Genomic DNA, 6,042 nt, shown 5'->3' on the forward strand with positions numbered 1-6,042 from the left:
GAACCCGGAGATGGTGAAGCAGGGCAGGGATGTATATGGTTCCTTTGTCCACGGGCACACAAAGCCACCCAGAGGTCCACAGTGGAAAACAGTGATACTTTCCTTTTCATGCTCATGGATTCTGCATGTTGGGAATTTCAGGGACTTAGGTGGCACGGTGGGTGGTCTCCTCTGCCTGTTGCATACTGCTGGGGGCTTCTACTGAAAGGCATTAACCATGGATACGGGGACCAGATGGTTCCTTCCCTCACACATCTGGTGCCTGAGCCTAGATGGCTGGAAAACAGGGTCAGATGGACAAGTGCAGCCCTACCAGGGGCTCAAGGCCACAGGGGTTATGGGGGCTCAGAAGAAGTGCCTGGCCTTTACTACCCAGTGCTAGAAGCTGCAGAGTGTCACTTGTGCCACAGTCCACCAAGAAGCAATCACCACCTGCCAGCCGCAAGGACAGGGGGCAGGAACTGACACCACCTGTCCGTGGAGAAGCATCAGAAAACTTGGGTGTAGGTCATCAAAAAAGAAAATAATAATAATAATAACAGAATAAAAACTGCCCTAGCTGAAACTGAAAGAGGGTCCCCAAATGGCAGGGAGGAAAAACAAGAAAAAAGAAAAAGATTTAAACCTGGATACATCTTGATGTTTCACATCACCAAAGATGACTAATCTCAAAATTTCCATAAATAAAAAGATTTACCCCAAAGAAACAACAATCAGATGACATCGGATTTTTAGTTAGCAATAGTAAACACATGTTATAAAAGCCAAATAACATATTTTCAGGACAGGTGAGTTCCAAATAACTCCCGAGTTAGTCAACTTTTTATCACTGTGACAAGATCCCGAGGTAAGTCGGAAAAGTTGATTTTGGCTCATGGGATTTCTCTCTGGTCAGGTGGCCCGGCTGCGTTGCTTCCTCATGGTGGGGAATCCACAGTGGAGGAGCTGTGCTCACCTTAGGATGGCTGGAAAGCTGAGAGAAGGGATCACGCGTCCCAATAGTTCCTTCAAGGGCACATGCCCAGTGACCTAACTGCCCACTTCGCCCAAACCTCTGATTGATAGGTCCCACCACTTCCGTAGCACCACGGGCTAGGAACCAAGTCTTCAACACATGGAACTTTTTTTTTAATATTTATTTTTTAGTTTTCGGCGGACACAACATCTTTGTTTGTATGTGGTGCTGAGGATCGAACCTGGGCCGCACGCATGCCAGGCGAGCGCTCTACCGCTTGAGCCACATCCCTAGCCCAACACATGGAACTTTGGGAGATGACTACCATAGTTTCCCTACTTTACAATGGTACGAAAATAATGTGCATTTGATAGAAACCAGACTTTAAATTGTGAATTTGAATCTCTCAGACTGGGGATATAGCTCAGTTGGTACAGTGCTTGCCTCACATGCATAAGGCCCTGGGTTCAATCCTCAGCACCACAAAAAAATAAAGAATTTGAATCTCTTCCTAGGCTCGCAGTAAGTGGTCCAACCCTCTTTCACAATGCTGGGTAGCATCATAAACCCCAGCTCCCAGTCCTATGATCAGGAGGGGAAACAACCAGTACCACTCCGTGTTGCCTAAAATAGGATGTTTGGCAACTAAGGCACATTAAATGCATTTCTGATGTATATTTTCAGGTAGGTAGGTTTACTGGGACATAACCCCATCATAAGTCAGAGAATATCTGTTTACCAAAAAATGCAAAAAGGAAGACACTGGATACAAAAATCAGAGAAGAAAGAGACCAAGAAAGCAAGAAACTGCTTTTTATTTTTATTTTTGGTTCAGGGGATTGAATCCAGGGCCTTGTGCATGCAAAGTATACACTCTACCACCGAGCTAAATTCCCCTGTAACTGCATATTTTTAAAATTTCAATAGAAATTTGGAACCAAAATTCTAAACAATTTCTTTTATTTCCCATCCCACCCCGCAAGAGGATGGTGAGTGCAGGCTCCTTATGATGGTCCCTGTAAACTGAAGAGAATCCTGATTCAGGATTCCAGATTTCTGGGGTTTTCCACCCAGCAGTGCTGCCTCAGGAGTAGATCAGCTGAACATGAAGTAGAACATGAAGATGTGCCATGACATGAGCACATGACCCAAAGCCACCTGTTTATGTCAGTCATCTTTACCTCCTAACTGCACACAACTCATTGTAGGGCTTACCTCGCTCCCTCCTAACACAGCTCTCTCCTCGAAATCCAGTCCCTCTTAAAATTCTTTCTGACATTTCACCTCAATTTGCTGACCTAACCATTTAATGTTTTTAAGCAATAGATTCTCCCTGATTCTGATTTCCCACTCGTATGAGTTGGGATTAGGTGAGTAAAAGAAAACACAAAACAATGCGCACACGTCAACGGATTTCTCCCGTGTAAACATCTGCAGCAGCAGGCCAGGAACTGTGGTGCTCCCTGCTCCAGGTGCCCATGTGCCCGGCAGCCTGAAGGTGCACGTGTGGGGCCCACAGATTACATGCCCACTGTCTCTGGGCCTAAGCCCATCTTTTCACACTCTGGTGCTGGAAGATCTGGAACTCGGAGAACTACATTTCTCAGGCTCTTTAGACAGCTGCTTCCTCCTGGGTTCTCCCAATGGGAAGTGCTAGATGGAGATAGGGAGGACCTTACTTCCTTTTTACTCAAGAAGCAGGGGCAGCCAGATACCTACAGTACCTCCAGGTTCTGCACTCGCAGCAGCAGGAACCCCTGACAGCTGAAGCACCAGCTGAACCAGCTCCCTCCTGACAGGCCAAGCCCCTGAGCCACCTGGGCACTGGGCCTCCTTTGGAAGTCCAAGTCCCTGCCAGGTAAACCTACCTACCTGAAAATATACATCAGAAATATACCCATGGGGCACACTCCAGGTTCTAGTCTACCCTTGCTTGCTCCCCTCTGGAACGTACCTGCTTCCTATGTTGCGTTTCTGTGCTATTTCAGTGGCCCTTTTTCCTTCCTACACCTCTTCAACCAATTTTCTAATGTGGTGCTGGGCTTGAACCCAGGCTTTTAGACATGGCAGGCAGGCACTCTACGACAATGTCTTACATTCAAACCCCTGTGTTTGGACTTAAGAGTGGTATGCTTTTTTCCCGACTGGGTCCTGCTACTGAGTTGGTAGTACTTGTTACCACATTCCCAAGACACAAATACAAGCATTCTCTAATATACTCTATATTTTGCTTATATCGCCTGATTTTCCCAGTAGACTATAAGCTCCATGGGGGAAAAATTGTCTGTCCCTTTTGTTCTCTGTAGTATTCCCAGTGCCTAAAACAGTGAGTGGCACAGAACAGGCATGTGTATTATCAGCCACAGTCCAGAGCAAACCCATGTGTCAGAAAAACAACATATGCACAGGGAGACAGAAACAGGGCTGTTTTTAGCCACAAATAACAGAAAACATAACTCACAGTAGTTTGAACAAATAGGAATTTATTTTAAAAAAAATTTTTCACATAAAAACCCAGCAGTTGGCAGTCTAGGGCTGGGGCAGCATCTCAACCAAATCAAGAACCCACTGTCTACCAGCTCCACGTGCTTTACCTCTGCCCTCATGGTTACAGGCACCCTCAGGGGTCTCCTCTGCATTCCAGGCAAGAAGATAAGTGGGACAAATGGCCACACCATCTGCTTTTTTTTTTTTTTTTTTTTTGTACCAGGGATTGAACTCAGGGGCACTTGGCTACTGAGCCACTTCCCCAGCCCTTTTTTGTATTTGATTTAGAGACAGGGTCTCATTGAGTTGCTTAGCACCTCACCATTGCTGAGGCTGGCTTTGAACTCTTGATCCTCCTGTCTCAGCCTCCCAAGCTGCTGGGATTATGGCACAGACCACCATACCCAGCCACACCAGTTTCTTCTTTTCTCTCTCTTTTTTTTTTTTTTTTTTTTTTAAACAAAAGCAATCTGAGACTCTCCTCAGGAGACTTCCACCAGCTTGTCATTAGCCACAGCATTCACATGGCCACCATAGCTGGAAGTCAGCTGAATACTTAGCCTTCCAGCCACCAAACAAGAGGAGAGTGAGGGATGGTGTTAGAAGTGGGTGCTCTGGGAGCCAGCTGAGTGTCTGCCATAGGTGTTAGGGAAGGATTAGTGAATCAATAAATGCTGGGACAAGTGGCTGAAGACAGTGGGGAAAATGGAATCCCTGCCTCACACCATACACAAAAATGAATTCCAAGTAAACTGTTAAGTTTGAAAAGCAAAATTTAACTTTTGGGAAAAACAGTTTTGGGAGAAAGATTAGGAATCCTAGACAATCAAAAGCAGACCATACATCAAATGACATCATTAGAAAAGCAAAAGCCAAGCATACCAGAAATGTATTTCTGCAAAGCCTATTACCAGAGAGAGGATCATAACCAGAGAATTCCTATGTATCAAAGGGGGTCAAAAAGAAAAAAGGTGTCAAAATTAAAGCACCACACAGAGGAAATACACATGACCAAAAAGCCTCCACAAGACTGCCCAAAACTGAAAACTGACACCAAAAGCTAAGAGGTCAGCAGAGAGCATCTCAGCTGTCACCCATCTCATCAGGAAGAGAAAGGACACAACCCATTTTGGAGAGCAATGTGGCCTGTCTAGTTAAACTGAAAATGTACAGGAACTACAACTACCAATTCTTGTATACTTACGGAGGAGGAAACATTCAAGAACATTTGAAGCAACATTGTGTTTAAAAGCAAAAACCTGGAAACCACTTATGTTTATTGATTGCAGAAGGGAGAAACTGGATCCATCCATACCACATAGGACAGTGATGCAGCTGAATTTTGAGCTATGTGTGATCCAAAGGTTCACCAGCACCACTGAGTTTTAAAAGTTGAGGCATATATCCATTTGCCACTTAAAGAGTTTTTTAAAAATGCAAAACAATACAATGTATTTAAAGATACATTATCTTCATGGTAACATTTTTAGAAACATAGTAGCAATCAGTTCTGGGAGGAGGAAACAAAGAGGGGTCCAAGTGTGCTGGCCCTCTATTCTCATGTTGTACAACAAATACATCGATGTTTACCTTGTGTATAATGAAATAATTTGATTTTTTAAAGCACACGGCATCACACTACTCTGTGTGAAAATGCAGATGTGAGAACACCTGTCAAACTTTCTAAGAACAAACTTTAGATATGAATTTTGCAACAATTAACTTCACAGATACAAACAAAGCTATGCTCCAGTGGAAAAGTGTGCCCACCCAGCAGACCAGCACTACTTTCATATCTGCTCTCAAATCACCAAGCACCTGCTGGTGGCTGAGACTAGACACTCTAGAACCACCCAAATGCGTTTTTAACCTTGTCTCTGTCTCACTCCACGACTTTCTGAGCCAGAACCGGAGAATGAGCCAGGCTCCAGGTGGCTCTAAAAGCCTAGTACCATATAGTACCAATTTGCCTAAAATTTCAGGAATAGCAGAACCAAAAATTTAAAGTCAAGCACAGTGAGGATGGTGCTAATGATGTAGTTGTAGCAGCTAGGAAGTTCCAGACCTCAGGTCTATATCATGGACATGTCCACCCGGATGCATAGAGTGGACACACCCCCTGCCTGATCTGATGCATTTCCAGTGTCCACATAGTGTCATGGAGTGAAATGATTAATAGACATCACCCACTTAGAAGAATGATATCTAGTAAGCACTCAATGTTTGCTACTTTTTCAAGTAAAGAAACTTGTTTGGAGAAAAGTGCTCAATAAAATATTTTAATACAGGGGATCATGACTACTATTCTTAATTAAGGCTTTGTGATGAGGCTCCTAAACCTGTGAAGGAAACGAAGTGGAATCTCCCAGTCACTGTGAGCCATCTCTGAACACCTACCCTGTGGAAATAGGAGTTTACCACTTAGGAAATGGCAAGGACATGGCTCTAGTTAATTCTCTGCTCTGGAGAATGGGTTCATTGGCTTCTTTACTATCTGTATTTTTTGCAATAAGAACCTACTTGACAATGTTAACTACGAAAAGCCAGACTGTGACGGGAAGACAGGGTTTTTGTTTTGTGAGATTGAAGACCCAAATGTT

Source organism: Marmota monax, unplaced genomic scaffold (genome assembly GCF_021218885.2).
Source record: "Marmota monax isolate L192 unplaced genomic scaffold, Marmota_monax_Labrador192_F-V1.1 WCK01_AAM20220418_F8-fsc00196, whole genome shotgun sequence".
Taxonomy (NCBI): Eukaryota; Metazoa; Chordata; class Mammalia; order Rodentia; family Sciuridae; genus Marmota; species Marmota monax.